We start from the raw sequence: 20,248 nt of genomic DNA, 5'->3' as shown, positions 1-20,248 counted from the left end.
ATCCTGTTAGTCTGGTTTTATCTTTTATTTTAACCTAAGTTTCCATTGACATGTTTTAGAATTTTCCTGGCAATCTGCTTTCCTCCTGAAACTCTGCTTTGCTTCCTAAAATATTATGATTACTTTTTTCTTACTAGAGATTTTATTTCCATCTAGTTTCTCTTTTTATTCTCCAACAAGAAAATACCATAGAACTGACTTACTATAAACATATTATTACTATTAGGAAGGAAAATTAATAACACAATTACCAGTGTGCTCTACTTAAATTTGAGAAATGTTAATAGGTTATAACAACTACAGCAACCTTTGTTAAGGAATGAAGGCCAAACCTCATAGGGAATTTGGATGATTAAAATCAACATATGAAAGAGGCAGGATTGCTCATGCAATGTGAACTAAAAGCTTGAGAAGTCAAGAAAGGGTGTGGTGAAAACTCAGCTGTACACTCAGTCAGCTGAAACTTGATGGCTCCTGCAAGTTTCTACACACCCACATAAAACAAGCTAATGTCAATAAGTAATTCTGCTCCTTTTCTGGTCAGAATGAAAGATAAAGCCACAGTTTTGTAAGAAAACATATTCACTTCAATATGATCCTCAGCAGATCTGAACTAAAACTTCAAAAGTTAAGGACAATATTTTTGTTCCTTCCTGCTCTGTTGAATAAATATTAGATAGATTCTATTATATTAGAAGAGGATAGGAGACAAATATACAGAAAATTAGTTACAGTAATCTAATGGGCAATCCCCATTTTTATGGAAAGGAAGTTTAAAATGGCTTTCAAATAGGACTGATGGAGATGGCATGGTCAAGTTGGATATAAGATTCCTCTCACAATGTTTTAAAACCAGGTAGATCAAGCCAGCAAAGAGAGGAAGATGCAAAATCCTGGTCAGAATACATTGTTTCCCAAAGGTCCAAGTATGCCATTTTAAAATTTTAATCTAGAAAAAGAAATATTTCTATAACATAAATATTGTGAAGTATGTTAATACCATAATAAGTTACCAGGAGAGTAATACAAATATCTTTTTATTTCATTGTACTATTGAAATCGCATTTATTTTAAAAAATTATCAAAACAAAAACATTCAAGCATTAGCATTATATATTGAATATCTAAGAATAGACTACTAATAACCAGAACAGAAGAGTGAAGACTACTTCAGAGAGCTACACAGGATGATACTACAGTGATCTAATAAATAATACTATAACTATAAACTACAAGAGCAAAAGTCACCTCATTTATAGTCCACATTGAGCTTTCCTACAGATTTCTGTTGAGTTTTTCAGAGTAAGGTACTTTGAAAAATATAGGCTTTATTGCCATTGTATTTTTTGTAATAGAACATTAGTATTTTTTAATTATGGCTGATTTACTGAAATATGCAGTATTTACTGAAATTCTATAAAAAGAGAGTGAAGGAACATTCAAATTCAGGTATTCTATGATCTACTTAAAATGACAGAAAAATCAAGGTATGGCGTGTATGTTAAAAAGCCAAATGGAAGCTTTAGAATCTCTTGGAGCATCAATTTTTTTTAATGAATGCTAATGTTCTATTGTTAATGAATGCTTTGCACATAACTGGAAAAGTCAATTACTTTCTTTTAAAACTTAGAAGATTCCATTTATTACTAAAGAATCCAATAACCCATTTTTTCCCCCAGCTCTGCAGAATTTGGGCCAACATATTTTCCACCTGTGTGTGTGTTCTCTTCTTCTGATTTAATTCTAGTTGTCCTGATTAAATCATCCATCATTTTTAGGAAGATTTTTCTCCTTATTGGTTTTTTGGTACTGCCTCACTGGTTTTAGCTATTTGCTACTTTCTCTTCCTGATATGTCACTTTGAAAATATTTCAGTGACTTTCTTATATTAAATTTTCTAATAGCATTTTAGTTTCAGTTCATTTTTCTATTTTTTATCCTTCAGGCTGCCTATATCTTTCCAACAGGTGTTGAAATTTTGGGCTTCTACTTCCACTTGGGACCTTCAATAACATAAGTAGCTCCCCCACATAATGTTATCCCATATTATCATTACATAGTTTGTAAATATTCCATATACCGAAATCCTCTAACACTTAGGGGTAAAAACTTTCTAATGTATTGGATTTGGGTGATTATATTAGCTGCTTACTTTTTCTTATTTTATGGACTAAGAAATGTTTTATATTAACCCCAAGGGACCATTTAAGCTTTGTGTTTTGTACAACATGGCATACAAAGAGATATGCTTAACAAGGATTGAGGGCTAACTTTACAATTTACCTGATGAAGGTCAACTAAGATCAAAATCCATACCAGAAATGTTTGTATCACTGTACAGAGGATATACATGATAGGCAGACTGGTGATGTCTGAACATGGAGGCAGAGAATGTGCAGAGGAAGGAGGAGCAGAAGAACTCAAGAAGGAGTGAAAAGAAGTAACACTGAATGGTAAAAATCAAGAGGTTGCATTTTAAAAGACTTGGAAGACCTGTACCCCCTGGGGCAAATAATACATTGTATGTTAATAAAAATAATTAGTAAAAAGAAAAGACTTGGAAGATCTTGATAGGTATGAAGATAGAGCATAGTCTAGGTAGACATATCCATTAGCAGACGATGAGCGTGGATATCTGACAAATGACACAGTATATAGTGGGTTTCTGGAGATATCATCAAAGAATGATTCCAGATAAAGTACAGAAATGTAAACAGAGAAAACCAATCATGAAATTACAATATGATGATCTCTTTCTTTGTTCCAAGTGATACCCCAGAGTTCTAACATCATCAACTAACCTCATGACTTGTGGAATAAATCTATACACTGTAAAATTGGGGCCAAGATTAATAATGGCCATTTGAATCAATACCCAAGGTTTTATTCTAAGCATGATAGTGTTTTATATAAATGCAATTCTCAACAGAATGAGCTTATTATTATTTCTTGTAGGACTGGGGAATATTTGGGGTAAGAAGTCTGTAATAACAGGAAAAAATCTTATGATTTTTTATTGGGGAAGCAAAGAAAATCGACTTTTAAAAATACAAACTACAGAAAATAACATCTTCTCAGCTAATGGGAATACAAAAAACAGTCATGAGCTTTAACCCGAGCTGGGATGCAGCTGGCACACTCTGGAGTCATATCAGAATTTTCATGAGAACTGAGTAAGGTTTTTGTTTATCAAAGGAGGACATGAAAAAAAGAAGAAAATAGTATCAGTGTTGCATAATAACTAACCCAGTGTTGTCACTCAAGTAAGCGTGTTCAACATTCGACAACTCAGTAGCTTGGAAGGGCCTATGATCAAAGGAGGAACTGGGCTAATTTAGTGGTCTTTAAAAATCCAGAATTCTTGTCATCATTATAGGCAGGTCCACAAATTGTCAATGATCAGTTTAAAAATAGTACTCATAAAATGTATGTTAGACACACATCTGAATGATATGAATGTTTACTTTAAAGATCTATAGAATAAGACTTAGAAAAATGTGACATTAGCTCCAAAAGCAGGGCTGTTTTAAGATCACTCCTTGAGCTATCTCCACCCGCATCGCCAATTATGCTTCTTTTACACGCACATTTCGGATCCACACCCCTGCCTACTGAGTTGATTCAATGAGTGTGAGTTGGGATGGAATGTGGGAAAGCTCATTTTTTAAGAAGATCATTAGGTGATTAAGTGATACAAGTCATCCTAATGCCACTCTTGGAGAACACTGTCCTACAGCAAAGTCATAACAATGAGATCCTTTTTATCATGTATGTGTACATGAGTGCATTTTTTTTTAACTATCTCTCAATTGTTCATGGCAAACAACAGTAAGCTGAAAGAAAGAAAAAGAAATTTTACCTTTATAAAGTATTTTTTAACAAAAACCTGTAGCATTTAAATTTCTGGAGTCACTATTATTAGTCAGATAAGAAAGTAGAAAGCATAAATTAAAAATTAACTATAAAGCACATTCCTCTAAGATTAAACTCATTTATATAATGAGGTGTTGTAATTCAGAATTTAGAAAGTAATAGCTAAGTTGAGGACAAGCCCATTTCATTAAATTATTGCTCCTTGGTTATGAGTTTACATCTTTTTAGTCAGAGCTTAAGTCCTTTTGATTCTAAAACAAGGGTTTCACTCTCAGGGCTTTAGAGATAGCTGTGGGAACTTTTCTCCCTCTTTGTTTCATTGATCAGGATAAGTAAAAAATATCTCTACGGGGCAGGCCATTGTTCATATGTTCTCATTATCTTAAAGAGAAATGTAATTTCTATCTAGGAACAAGACTAGCCTTTTAATTATAAATAAAAACTTCTCATTGTGTGTAATATGTAGATAGCCATCTATTATTTAATTATTATTCACTTTCCCTCTTAAAATTTTTCTTTAATCAGTGAAGTTAATAATCCACATTGTTTGTATCTTTATCTGAGAAGACAGTGTTTACTGGTTTTATTGTGAAACATAAGAAACAAAGTATTTTGTGTTTCAAGAATTGCACAAAGAACAGTTTTAGTCCTATTGGTTTTTTTTTTTTGCTTATTTGCTATTTTATAGAATTCAAAATGTATACCACTTCAGTGGTAGTATTTCATACTTTGTGGTTCTTATATAAATGCTGTTATCTAAAAATTTAAGTGTTTGAATATTTAGACTGACCAGGATAAAAGAACTGCTCTTCCAAACAAATCAAAGTGATTGTTTCAGAAAAAACTGGTAATGTCATACACACAGTTTGGGATGTAAAAGTTACTAAAAAGTTAGAGAACTTGAGAAAATCTTTTATTTGAGACATTTTTATTTGGTGAATCCATTAAGTCAAATTTCTAGTTTTGTGATATCCTACAATAAAAATGAATCTTCATCCTCATAACTGAGTTGTATTCTGCTTAAGTAGAGGTTTTGCCCAAATTATGACCGAGCTTGACAAAGAGACCTATTCTCAAACTAGATTGTAAAGTAGCCACTGAGACACCCTAACACAACAGTAGAGTTACAGTAAGGGAAACAATACCCTTTTCTTCCCAGTTCAAAACACAAGCCGATTTGACTAATTTGGGAACTGTGACAAAATTAGTAATGGCCTGTAAGGGCATAATTTGAACATTTCATATGTTTAACTTATATTTTAATATTTTGGATATAAGATAAACAGAAAATCAAATGTACATCCAGAAAAAAATAGCTACAATTAGTTCATTATTCATTTCGGCCTTTTTTTTTTCTTTTCCTTAATGCTTGTATATGCCTTTTCCTTTCATGAACATTCACATATTTTTAAGTCTCAAAATGTTTTTGTCATAAACAAATAATTTATAACCATGGCTATGTTTCATCAAGTTTTTCTTAGAAGATTAAAAGAAGATAAAACAATATTTCTTATATTGACAAATACATATATAATATTACACACACACACACACACACACACACTATAACTGGAACAGCACAGAGAAGATGAAACACAGCCCGTATACAAGGATGTTTCACACATTTGTGAATCATTCTATATTTGTCAGTCTTTGTTCTAGAAGAGATGGGTGTGGGGAAGCAGGATGGTAAGGGAGCTCAAAGGGTAATTAATCTCTACCACTTACATTTTATTCATTTTATTATGTAAAACACCAGTGCTAACAAAAATCTTGGGGTGTGAGTATGGTGTTTGTTGAATGACTCTACTTTCTCTGTATTCTAAAATAGAAAAATCTATCACCATAGTAGACATTCAATTTCCAAACCTATGAAAATTATCAGAGGTGCATGTTAAGATTTATTCCTAGCAATACCCTCTTCAGCAATATTTATCATTGGGAAAATGGGAAACAGTCTAAAATCTGAAGTGGCGGGGGGGGGGTGGGAGGTTGGGGTACCAGGTGGTGGGTATTATAGAGGGCACAGATTGCATGGAGCACTGGGTGTGGTGAAAAAATAATGAATACTGTCATGCTGAAAATAAATAAATAAATAAAAAGGAATAGCTAAGTAAATTACAGTAGAGTTACATGATTATTGTGTATTTATTTGGAAATCTTGTTTTCTGTATTAATAACCTATTGATGGAGTAAAAAATTACTACCGACTTAGTGCCTTACAAAACACAGTGTTTGTTACCATACACTGCTGGAGATCAGAAGTCTAAAATGGATCTCAGTGGGAAAAATCAAGACATCAGTAGGGCTGTGGTCCTTCTCAGGAGAAGACTTTGACTTTGTTAGCTTTTAGAGGCTACTGCATGTGATGCCTCCTGGCCCCTCCTTCCCATCACTCCAACCTTTTGCTTCTATCTGCACATCTCCTACTGCTGACTCTGGCCGTCCTGCTTCTCTCTCCTACAGATCCTTGCGACTACACTGTGCCCGCTAGAATTATCCCGGATAATGTCCCCATCTCCGCATGCATTAAATCAACCACATCTGCAGAAGCCCTTTTGCCATGGAAAGTAACACACTCATAGGTTCTAGGGATTAGGTTGTGGGCATCTTTGGGCAGGAGCAGGGACATTAATCAGCCTACCACATTCTGTAAGCAAATAAGAGCATGTGAGGATTTAAAGTGCTTAGGAAAGTGCCTGGAACCAAATACCTTCCACTATGATTTGTAAAAGGAATAGGCTTGTGAACTTCTCACTGCTTTCACAGCCAGATCTAAACCATCATCTCTTGCCGGGATAATTCCAGTAGTCTCCTCACAGTCCTCACTACTTCTACCGTCATCTTCACCTAAGTCTCAGCACAGCAGCCAAAGTGATCTGCTTAAAACATAAATCAGATTGTGCTTCTCCTCTGCTTAAAACCCTATACAGTCTGTTTTCCTCATTTAATTCAACTCTTTGGGTGGTCTCCACAGCCTTACACCATATGCTCCTTCTAATGTGACCTATTTAACAAACTATACTTGAATTCAGCTCGCTACGTAGGCCCTTTATTGATTCTCCAAAGCCTTGTGCCCACCTCAGGACCTTGTCACTTGTGGTTTCCTCTGCCTGGAATAGGCTCTTCTCAGAATTTCATGTGGCTCACATCCCCATTTCTTCAGATCCGCTCACTGAGGCCTACCTGGTCACCCATTTAAAATCTCAGTTGCCCCATTTCTATGCTCCCAGTCCTCCTGCTATTTTTCCATAGCACAAAACTTTTTGGTATTCTAAATGTTTTTTTAAAAATCCTTATATTTCCTCATCCCTTATTGAAATATAAGTTCCAAAGGACAAGACATATTGTATATTTTGTTCAATGATACATACATATATTAATTTTCTTGAACACTGTGTGGCACACAGTGAAAATTCAGTAAGTAACTGCTGAGTGAGTGATAAGATCCTATTAAGTGCCAGGTTCTGTCATAGGTGCGGAAGCCACATGAGTAAACTTGACAGTTTCTCCTTTATTGGAGTTTGCTTTTAAGTTCTATCAATATACACTCTGCCTGAGTCCCCAGACGGACTGAGAGAGAAGAAAACACTTGATGAGAAGTGGTAAGACTGGAAATTATTAATTACCCTTGCTTTCTTTCCAAACCATCCCCACCCTTACCACTCCCATACTTTTGTCCCAATTACCAGGTATGGTTTTACTGATATTTTGGAGATGAATTCAAATGGATATAGTTGTTAATTGATGGTGCCATGAAAAACAAGCAAAAAACAACATGACAAATCTGTCTAAGTGTCACATAATAAGTCAGTGGGAAAACAGTCTTTAAAAATTACATCATTTTATGTCATATATATATATATATATATATACACACAATGGAATACTATGCAGCCATCAACAGAAATGGAATCTTGCCATTTGCAATGACCTGGATGGAACTAGAGGGTATTTTGCTGAGCAAAATGAGTCAATCAGAGAAAGACAATTATCATATGCTCTCCCTGGTATGAGGAATTTGAGAGATAGGGAGGAGGGTTGTGGGGGGTAGAGAAAGAAAAAATGAAACAAGATGGGATCAGGAGGGAGACAAACCATAAGAGATGCTTAATCTCACAAAACAAACTGAGGGTTGCTGTGGGGTGGGAAGGTAGGGATAGGGTAAGGTTGGGTTATGGACTTTGGTGAGAGTATGGGATATGGTGAGTGCTGTGAACTGTGTAAACCTGACAATTCACAGACCTGTACCTCTGGAGCAAATAACACATTATATATTAATAAAAGTAATTTTTAAAATTACATCATTTTACACCTACATTGATAAGATACACTCACATGTTCAGGAAGAATTGGCTACAAAATGAATTAGCCTTTTTCAAAAAAAGTTTTCTTATTGAGAGTTGTATTTAAATTGCCTAAGTATAAACCTCGGTGTGAAGTATACACTTCAGTATGTTACATGAAGTCCTGACACAGTTACCAGTGACTCTAGGCTAGGATTTTTCCATTTGTTTTTCTGGTACCACATAGATAGCAGCCATCTTTAGAAATCAAGCAAACCAGCCAAGTTAGTGATTAGTAAACCAAAGTTTAAATCTGACCTGCTTTATACTATACCATTTCCTTTCTGTAGATGATGTATTCTTAAATTTTAGAAGAAACACACCAATATTTCATTGTTTCAGACTTTCTTTAAATCAGTGAGTGCAGTGATGGAACATACCAAGCGACTGACATGCAACTTCCAACTTTCTGATCTCAACCATCAGACTTCCCACAGATGAGATTAACAAAGACCAAAGAATTTAATACACTGTTCTATTTGGTTTTACTTTTTTTCTTTTGCAACGAATATTGTATTGAGATTACCAAGTGTAAGTATTAAAGAATATTATATTTTAAAGTTTCATTAAAAATCAAAATTTGAAGAAATTCACCTACATGGTTACCATACTAAAACATGTCCTCTTGGCTTAAAAGACTTTCCCTTCACATTTTGTGAGAAAATATAAGCAAGTCTCAATTTCTTAAATCCTCATCAGACATTTGAAAACTATGTAACCTTTTAAAAGGCATCCATTATTTTATGTATTTTTGCTCCAATGACAATTACTCATCATTTATTATCTTTTAAAAAGTAAGATTTGAGGGGCGGCTGGTTGGCAATTTCAGCTAAGTGTCCGATTCCTTAAGATTCTCTCTCCCTTCCTCTCCTATTGTCCCTCCCCTGCTCACTTTCTCTCTCAAAGAAAAATAAGATTTGAGAGGGCACCGATAGTTTTGAAATGCTGGTAAACTGACTCATTCTGTCATCAACTATAATTTTAGTATCTTCATATGTAGAGTTTCTGATTATACTCTCAATTCAATAACAATAGCGTTACCAAGGTACAGTGAAATACTCATCAGATAAGTTTGTTTTTACTTTTTTACCTAGCAACATTGTATAGTTTCATAAGGAAATTGTACCTTGCTTGAAAACAGATGTATTAAAGTCCACATTTTTTAAATATCAGTCATTTATTGCTCTAAGTAAGTGATATCACTATTTGCTTGTTTTTGTTTGTTTCTTATGTTTCTAGTTTCAACCAAATGATCTGAACCTGAGAGTAATTTATTATTGATGTGTCCTGGATCAGGCCACCCAGGACCCCTGAGCATTGCTTCATCTATGACATGTAGATAGTTATTTCTGCCCCACCTCACAGGAGGGTTGTAAAAATGAAACAATATGGAGACATGCTGTAAGTGCTAAAACAACTAGAAATACAATCTTATTTTCTATCAGAGATACTGAGTGTTGGATAAGTATTCTTAGCATAAGTATAACTAAAATGTCTGCCCCACGCCCCCAACTTTTGTCTGGATTACTTTGTCTTAGAAAATCAGCTGCCATGAGATTCATAAAGACAACTATTATTTTTTTTTTAATATTTTTTTTAAAGATTTTATTTATTTATTTGACAGAGAGAAATCACAAGTAGATGGAGAGGCAGGCAGAGAGAGAGAGAGAGGGAAGCAGGCTTCCTGCCGAGCAGAGAGCCCGATGCGGGACTCGATCCCAGGACCCTGAGATCATGACCTGAGCCGAAGGCAGCGGCTTAACCCACTGAGCCACCCAGGCGCCCAAGACAACTATTATTGACTCTACTTATATGAGGCATCTAAAATAGTCAAATTCATAAAATCAAACACTGGGATGGTGATTACCAGGGGCTATGGGAAGGAAGAAATAGGATTATTTACCAATGGGCATAAACTTTCATTTAAGTAAGATGAATAAGCTCTTGGGGCACTTGGGTAGCTCAGTCTGTTAAGCGTCTGACTTTTGATTTTGGCTCAGGTCATGAACTCCGGGTCCTGGGATTGAACCCCATCTTGGGCTCTTTGCTATGTAGGGAGTCTGTTTGAAGAGTCTCTCTCTCTCTCTCCTTCTACCTTTGCCCTTCTTCCTGATATGCATGCTTTCTCTCTCTCCCTCCAAAATCAATCAATATTTAAACAAAGAAAGAAAGAAAAAAAGGTGGATAAGCTCTAGAGATCTGCTGTACTTTTAGTCACCAATACTGAATTGTACACACAGATAATTTGTTAAGAGGGCAGATCTCACGTTAAGTATTCTTACCACAAGAAGATAAAAATGAAAATACCTAATTCTTTGATTGTATAATTCCACTAATATGAAATATCAGAACAGGCAAATCTATAGACACAGGAAGTAGATTAGAGGTTGTCAGAGGCTAGGCGGAGGGAAGAATGTGGAGTTAGTGCAAAGTTTCTGTACAGGTTGATGAAACTGTTCTGGAAATAGTGATGATTGATTGCACAATATTATGATTATATTTAATGTCACAGAATTATACATTTAAAAATGATTAAAATGGCAAATTTTACATTATGTATATTTTACCATAGTAAAAAAGGAAAGAAAATTGGGGGCCATGAAAATCCTTTCTCCCCCTAGATTATCCGACCTTAAAAAAACATGAACATGCATCTACTCAACAATTATTTATTGAGTAGTGATTTTTAGCTGGCCTTACTTTAAAAATACCCTTTATAAACAGCCATTGTTTTCCTCTGTGGGGAATATGAATGCTTTCAGTTACAAGGCATTCACAAATTCTTCTAACCCTAGTGCTAAAGCAAAAACTTCTCACTTTGATGTTGACTCTGTACTGATTTTTTGGTAATAAAGATCTATGCCCCTACATATTTCTAGCTTCACTCCCATTTTTATTATGATTTTTACAATGGAGAAAACCATACTAATTCTATGAAGCTCATGTTCACTACAAGGAAAATACAGGTTTATATCCTCTTTTTACCATAAGTTTCCCAAGATACGTATTCCATTTGGTTATTCTGCTGACGTTCCAGCACCAATGACTCACCGTCATCATCTCCCTTTCCCACCCCGAGCTCCTCCCTCTGACTTTATATTAATGCCAATACCATTTTCTGTGGCGCACTAGTTTGAGAAGTCTTTGTGTTTCCTTTACTTTTATTTCCTTTACTTTCCGTTCTATCACTAACATTGTTGCCCACTTAACAAATTTCATATTTGGGGCACCTGAAAAGTCTTAGGCCTAATTAGTACATTATAGTTCTGCTTATAATCCTTCTCCACTCTACTGCCAGTCTAATTTCTTGGAGATGTTATGCTCTTTCCCTCTTAGAAACTCACTAGAGTTCAGCTTTCTTAGACTGCATTCAAAGTTATCCCTCATATTGTCCATCTTTCTAGGCTCTTATCCCAGTAGCCCTGAGACTTGACTACTTGTTCTTTGTGCCAAAATCTGTATTTTTTTTCCTGTCTTTATTTGCTCTTGCCATTAACTTTACCCAAAATGTACATCCAACTTCTTTTTTTTTTGAAGATTTATTTATTTGGGGCAGAAATAAGAGAGTGGAGAGAAAGGAGGAGAGAGTGCATGTGTGTGCACAAGTAGCAGTAGGGGCAGAGGGAGAGAATCTTCAGGCAGACACCCCACTTAGCGTGGAGCCTGATGCGGGGCTTGATCCCACGACCTGATCATGACCTGAGCTGAAACCAAAAGTCGGAACCTTAACCAACTGAGCCACACAGGTGCTCCTACATCTAAACTCTTATTGCATCTTCACTTTTTACCCTACCCATCACTGAAAACCTAATCCACCACCTTTATGAAAAAAAGTGCAGATGGATTTTTCTTCTATCTGCCCATTGCTTTTAAATGACAAACTTGAATTGTCTTTATACCTTACAGTGTAGAATCAACAGACTGACTACAAATGGAAAGAGAAAAATCCTGAGGGAGGATGAAAAATCAAAGAATTGAGAGAAGAGTTTTGAGATGTTGGGAAAATAAGCCACTAGCCACAGCAAAAGAGGAAAAGCAATTTGGGGAAGAGAAAAGGAAATATATTGAAGACAGCAGTAAGTATATTAAAGAAATGAAATGATCTTTCCTTGACTATTGGTTTCTATTAGTTTTAATGGTTACCCTCTGTGTTCCCTGGAATATTTAAAGGTTTTTACAGTGCTAGGTAAATGAAAGAAGAAGACATTCAATTCTTACTGTTGCCTCATTTTCAGATATAAATGTTTTGAATCTCACTCTTTCCGGGAAGTTTTCTTGTTTCACTAAGTACAGATAATGAGAGAGGTCATGAGTCAGTACCATTTTGGTATCTTTGGATCATAAGAAAATTATAAACATCTTGTTCATTCTCTTAGTTCTTTAAGTTTTTATTTAAATTCCAGGTAGTCAACATACAGAATAATATTCTGTCTTACTTTTAAGAAAGGGTCCGCTTTAACAATTAACTTAATCACTGTTTTAATTACTTTAGTAATTGTCACTGATTTCCCAAGACTCCATCATTGAACATTTAGGAATTTAATAATTTAAAAAAAAATACTTATTTATTTTTGAGAAAGCTCATGTGAGAGCTTGTGCAAGAGCAGGGGGAGGACTGAGGAGGAGGGAGAGGTATAAGCATAAGTATAGGTATAAGTATAAGCTCCATAGTGAGCATGGAGCCCAACATGGGCCTTGATCCCATGACCCTGAGATCACAACCCCCGCTGAAATCAATGAGAGTTGGACTGAACCACTCAGGTGCTCCCTGATTAATGCTCTCTCCAGGATCAGGTAAAAATATGGAAAGGAAGCTATTTTGCTTTTAATATTTAAGTTATTTTCAAGGGAGAACCTTTATTTTCATTAAACTGTATCCATGCCTTAAGCATAACAGTAATTTATTCCAATACAGTATAATTAGTATAAAAATATTTACTGAGTGCCTGCTGTATGCCAGATGCTTCATATACATATGTCTTTGCAATCTTCACAATGATACTGAGTCATCAGATACACATTTTATAAATGAGGAAGCTGACTTTCTATGTGGCTGAGGAGCCAGCACATGGTTATGTGAATGAACAACGACTGAGCCAAATTTTTAATTCAGTGCCAGCATATATACACATTTTCCAGCATGCCATGTTATGCTAGTCAAGTTATCCAAGGTTAACAAATCTCAAGTCTCTGGAGCTTTCTGAAAATGACAGAAGAAGCATATAGATTCTAGAACCTTTGAATCTTTAAAATTCACAGCAAAGGTCAATCCATTCTAAGTTCTCTAGCTCTGTACTCAGGTGTACATTGCCTGTGACTACATTTAGGCATCACTAGGAAGCCTAATGTAGTAAAAAAAAAAAAAAAAAAAAAATCACAGAGGAACAATAAAAGTGACAGAAAAAAAGAAAGGGAGAGATAAAGGGGAGGGATACTTACTTTTGAGGAGAAGGGAGACTGTTATAACCAATCAGCTACCAGATGGCCCCATTTGTTAGGCCTACTTTCATACTTCACGCATGTTGGAAGGCGTGTGTGAAGGTCTCATGGGCAATAGTCAAATATAGGGAGTTTGTCTGCCAGAGAGCTGAAGGTGGGGGGGGAGTGATCTCTTCTTTGTTAGATCCAGTTTTCAATGATAAAATTCCAACATTACATACATGTTCTTAATATTTTTTGTTTTAATCTGACAATCAAATGCATACTATCCTCGCTTAAATCTAATGAGAATCAAATATGATTTTTTAACCTTTTTTTTTTTTTTTTTTTAAAGATTTTATTTATTTATTTGAAAGACGGAGATCACAAGTAGGCAGAGAGTCAGGCAGAGAGAGAGAGAGAGAGAGAGGGAAGCAGGCTTCCTGCGGAGCAGGGAGCCCGATGCGGGGCTCGATCCCAGGACCCTGAGATCATGACCCGAGCCAAAGGCAGCAGCCCAAACCACTGAGCCACCCAGGCGCCCCATATGATTTTTTAACCTTTAAGTGTTTTCTTCCACTGTTATCGAAAACCTATTAATTAGATTTATGAGAGTCATATTTCTTGCCAGGTTGAATCAGCATATTTGTTTCTGGTTTTCATATTTTTCAAAAAGTGATAGGGACAAAATGCAATTATATTAAAATAATTACAAAACTCATGCACATAAATGGTGATGTTACTGGAACTGAACTATAGCCTGAGAATAGTTCCCGTTTGTGACAGCTTGAAATGTTTCTCAGCTGATTATGAAGGTCTGAAATCAGGGCACTGAAGGTTGTTTAGCGACGCTGGTGTATAATTTGTGAAAATGAAATTTCTGTAAGAAGATGAACACATGAAAAAACCGAAACTGCCTATGATTACTTACATTTTGTCTCCTGGGTTCAATCTTTCTGAGGTCATCCAGTGTTCCTTTAATTATAATTCATCGAGGACAGAGCTGTTTTTTCAAACCTAAAGGGGTCAAAAGTTCACTTCATCATTTATTTTTTCATTCCTTCTTTCTGTTCTACATGCATTAATGCTTTTTCCTTAAAGTATCAACAGAGTCAATGCCTTCCTCCAGGCACTATGGAAGAACAAATGAATGAGGAGACAGTTTTCCCTTAAGGGGCTACAAACCCTGAAGTCCATGAGAATGCAACAACTTGGTGGTTCCATTTGTTCTTATCTTGCTCCCTGCTGAATCCCAGTAAATGGAACAATGGCTAGTACCCTACCAGCAGACATTCAACAAATATTTGTTGAATGGATGAAAATATTCCAAAATAGGCCAGAGTGCTCACAGATAGAGAACAGAAGGAAAGGAAGAAGGAAGGGAGAGAAAATTGGGGAAAGGCAGGGGAGGGAAAGAAATAAAGAGAAAAAGAAAGGAAGAAAAAAAAAGAAAGGATTTACAGCTGGGGGAAACCTTAGCAGTTTTGTAGTCTATGAGAAACCAACCAGGTTATTCCATTTAATAAAAGTGAGAGTTAAGAATCATATTTTTGTTTATAATTCCCAATACAGTATTTTCTCAACATTACAGCAGAACAAACAAATGTGTATTAACTACTTAAGATGCATCCAGCCAGAATCAGGCTTTATAAAGGATATAGGAAAAATAAGATATTAACTATCTTTTAATCTTTGCATAGTACAGTGTTTGTATAATAAATGCTATCTATTATTATTATTAAGTAGCTTATACCAAGAATTCTGAGAATGCCTCATATTAATAAAACTATAGCTACAAATACCTTTCAAGAACTGGGAAAATAAAAGATAAAAGAATCATCGAAGCAAATTTAAAATAGCACCATAACATTATTAAATTTTGCAATGCTTAATATGATATTAGTCTTGGTTCTTATAAATAAACAGCTTAGTAAACATCTTTCAATGTCATGAAGCATTTATTCTCTGAGATAAACTAAAGCTATTAAATCTTTCCTTTTTAATTCACTTACACCTTATCTCTAGAGCACTTTGGAGCCCTTAAAGTTTTTCTGCTTTGATTTTCTAACGGTGCCTTTTCCTGAGGCTGCCACCCTGTAAAAAGGCAGATTAATCAGCATATATCACTTGCTGCTCACTTTCTCTGAAGTAAGCTAAGTAGCATCCCTAAGTGAGGCAGAGTGTTGGAAAAGAATGTCCTCCATACCTGGATAGTAATGTCAGAAATGTGTAGAAACTTGTTTCAGAAAGAGTGGTGTTCTTCATTGTTTGGGTTTTTTTTTGTTGGTGGTGGTTCTTTTGTTATTTTTGTTTTTGATTTGCTTTTGGAGGAAATAATGACCAAAAAAAGGTGAATCAGGATGGAAGAAACTTTTTGGTATAAGAAAAAGCAACTGCCTGGGAGGGCGTGATTTTAGATAGTGCAGTACACTAGCTACATGTGGGGGTGCGGTGGATTATATAGTATAGATAGCAGTAACTCACATCTATTTTATATATCTTTGCTAGCACTTACCGAAGTCTGAGTTAGAATATAGATAGATACAGTTTTTCTCTTAGTTCCCATTTTGGATTGTGAACTCCTTGAGGTTACAAGGAATGCCTGATCTGTTTGCTACCTGACATTCCTAGGCCGTATCTTACATATTACAAGGGCTGCTGCAAAATATCAAACTTTAACTAATCAGTTACCTTCAGACTTCATAACTAGACACTACAAATCATTAAATGTCACTGAAAGAAAATGATGAGGGTGTATAGTAAGAGAATGGCAGATGAGGAGGAGGAAAGATGATAGACTCAAGATGTTATTTTGGAAATAGAACTAAGAGGACTATCTGATGGACAGGATGTAGGAAGGAATCAAGAATGGCCCTAGCTAGGATTTTTATTTGAATCAGCAGGCAGACAGAAGTTCTGTGTGCTGAGATGGCAAGGACTCAGAAGAAATAGTGAGTAAGAGACCTTTACTCAATGCAAAGCACCAAGTTTCTCCTTCTTTCTTGGCAACACAATTCAAATTGTAGTAAAGAGGGAAGCGGGTCCAGCTGAAATCCATTTTTGTATTCCCTTCCTTGCAGCTAGGTGTGTGCCCTTTGGCCGAAGAGATATATTTGGAAATACTGTGTGAGATTTTTGGAAAGGTTGCTTCAATCTGAGTGATGTGCCCTTTCCACCCTGTTATCTTTCTCTCATCTTCCCTCTGGAAACCTGGGCAAGATGGGCGGCATGCCAAGATGACCGTGGATGCTGAAGAGATTTGAAAGAGAGAAGCACCTGTTAAGGCACTGAATCAGAAACATTAAAAGAAATCTGATGACCAAGGACCCTTCAGAGTAGCTCTGAATGCTGACTTTCAGACGTTTTTCATATAAAAGAGAAACAAAAGTTATATTTTAAGTCACTGTTTTATATATATATTTATATATGTATATATTATATATAATTTTATATATGTATATGTATTTTATATATATATATATATATATTTTTTTTTTCCCCCTCTTCTTTGCAGCTGAATTCAGTCCCACTGATACCAAGTGGCTTGAGAAGAGAGTTGCGGAAAATCAAGAACTATGTTTTAAAATGCTAATTTGAGATGCCTGTAAAACATGAAAATAAGAGAGTCAAGTAAGCAAATGAGTACAGAACTCTCATTCTAAAATGGAAACAAGGGCTGAAGAGATAAATTTGGGAAACACTGGGCATGTTAAAGCCATGGGACTGATGAGATCATGTAGGAAGAAGGCAGGGGTAGAAAAAAGGGTCCAGCACTGAGCCCTGGGGCCACAGACACCAAGCTATCAGCACAAGAGAAGGAGCCAGGGAATGAGGCTAATAAAAAGAGTCCAACAGAGTAACACAAAAATTTAGAAATTGAGGGGTGCCTGGGTAGTTCAGTGGGTTAAGCCTCTGCCTTCAGATCAGGTCATGATCTCAGGGTCCTAGGATGCCCGCATTGGGCCGTCTGCTCAGCAGGGAGCCTGCTCCCCTGCCCCCTCAATGCCTGCCTCTCTTCCTACTTGTGATCTCTCTCTGTGTCAAATAAATAAATAAAATATTTTTTTAAAAAAAGAGAATTCAGAGATTGTGGTATCCTAGCAGCAAATAAAATACACCAAGATATAGGAAGTTGCCAACTGTATTGAATGAATCCAGTAGAGAAAGAATCTGTAAGACCGACTAACACGGAAAACATTTTATCTTTGACAATAGCAGTTTCAGTGGGATGGAGGAAGGGGCCTGGAGCCTGCAGGGGAGATAGGTAGGAGAAGTGAAGGGAAGGACTTTTGTGTCCTGCATATGGAAATACAAATCTTAGAAAGCCTCTCAACAAAACACAACAGAACTTAGAAATGCTGGCCAGAGCACAACAAACACCTTCTTAAATGTATAGCTAAGCTGTAAGAAACGAAGGAGAAGCCTAAAGGACAGAGAGTGAAGAGGGATGAAAAGGGACTCAGTAGCCAGACAACTGTGTGGTTGTCCTTGGATAATCTGTCAATCACTGTTAATTTTTTCTCAAACTTACTAAACAGACGCAAAAAATATTTATTAAGCATTTGCAATGTATGAAAACTGTAATAAAATGAATACTTACAAGTCTTTAAAGTCTTTGTGTCCCCCTCTTTTTAAAAGATTTTATTATTTATTTGAGAGAGAGAGAGAGCGCGAGAGCGCAATAGAGGGGAGGTCGGTGGGAGCCCAATGTGGGACTCGATCCCAGGACTCTGAGATCATGACCTGAACTGAAGGCAGATGCCCAACCAACGGAGCCACCTAGGCGCCCTCCTTTGTGTCCCTTGTAATATTGCCCTTTTCCCTCCCCACTCTGAGTTAACCCAGTCCTGAATGTTTTATTACTACCTTCACTTTCTTTATAGGCTCATCAAAGTTGTAACCCCAAACAAGTTATTGTTTATCAGTATTCATAACAAGATATAATCTATATTTAAAAGAATTCAGTTTTTACATTCCTCTATAACTTGTTTTCTTGGGCTTAATAATATTTTTCTCGTGTTTATCAATGTTGTTACATGAAGCCATAATTCAATAGCTAGTGACAAATATAACACTGTCCAGCTCTGAAAAAAAGGTGGCTTTGTCAATAAATGCACGGGCCAACTGGAAAATAAAAATTTAACCCCTCCGTCACCCATCTCACAGAATAAAATAAAATAGTGGATTCAAGAGCTAACTATAAAAGGCAAAATAATAAGATTCTAAAAATTAACATAGAAGAAAATCATCATAACACTGGGGTATGAATATTTTCCTAAAGCAGATGCAAAAGTCACTGGCCATAAAGAAGAAAGATTGATAAAGAGGAACATATAGAGTTAGAAATTGTTCTTCATCAAAAGATTACTAAGCATGAGATAGTGGGAAAAATTTTTTTTGCAAAATATATATTCAACAAAGAGTTTGTAATGATGAGTATTCAAAGAATTTTTATGTGTCAGTAAGAGTTTGGCTACCCAATAGAAAAATCAGTAATAAGTCTGATTAAGAACTATATGAGAGTGTAACTAAATGGCCAGACATTATAAATGAAGGTCTTGACCTCTTTATTCATGAAGGAAATGCAAATTGAAACCTCATGAGTTACATAATAGAATAACTTCAGATGACAATGCCACATGCTGGAGAAGACATGCAGCAATAAAAACTGTTAGGCTGGTGGGATAATAAATTAATGCAGAGGGGCGCCTGGGTGGCTCAGTGGGTTAAGCCGCTGCCTTCGGCTCAGGTCATGATCTCAGAGTCCTGGGATCAAGCCCCGCATCAGGCTCTCTGCTCAGCAGGGAGCCTGCTTCTTCCTCTCTCTCTGCCTGCCTCTCTGCCTGCTTGTCATCTCTCTCTGTCAAATAAATAAATAAAATCTTTAAAAAAAATAAATTAATGCAGAAAATCTGGAATGCTCATTGGCAGTTTGTATTAAAATTAAGCATGCATTTATCCTAATACGTGGCATTTCTATTCTTAGACACATACATAGCAAAATATGTTTACGAAGAGGCACGTCCAAGAATGTTCAGAGCAGAATTGCTTGCATAACTCCAAACTCAAAATATCCATGAACAATGAAATGGATAAATCACTGATATATCCCAATAGCCAATACTTCAAATAATGGAAATTTGTGAAATGTCAAAAAATGAATGACTTTCACAAATATTGAAATATGAAATAAGAAATATTGAAATATTGAAAAATGTTGAATAAAAGACACGAGAGATCAAGAGTAGTTACCTTTGGACTATGAGCAACTCTACGCCAATAAATTTGACAATCTGGAAGAAATGGATGCATTCCTAGAAACATATAAACTACCACAACTGAACCAGGAAGAAATAGAAAGCCTGAACAGACCCATAACCAGTAAGGAGATTGAAACAGTCATTAAAAATCTCCAAACAAACAAAAGCCCAGGGCCAGACAACTTCCCGGGGGAATTCTACCAAACATTTAAAGAAGAACTAATTCCTATTCTCCTGAAACTGTTCCAAAAAATAGAAATGGAAGGAAAACTTCCAAACTCATTGTATGAGGCCAGCATCACCTTGATCCCAAAACCAGACAAGGATCCCACCAAAAAAAAGAGCTATAGA

Source organism: Mustela nivalis (assembly GCF_964662115.1).
Source record: "Mustela nivalis genome assembly, chromosome: 7".
NCBI lineage: Eukaryota > Metazoa > Chordata > Mammalia > Carnivora > Mustelidae > Mustela > Mustela nivalis.
The sequence above is the reverse complement of the archived record's forward strand: the minus strand, read 5'-3'. Positions refer to the sequence as shown.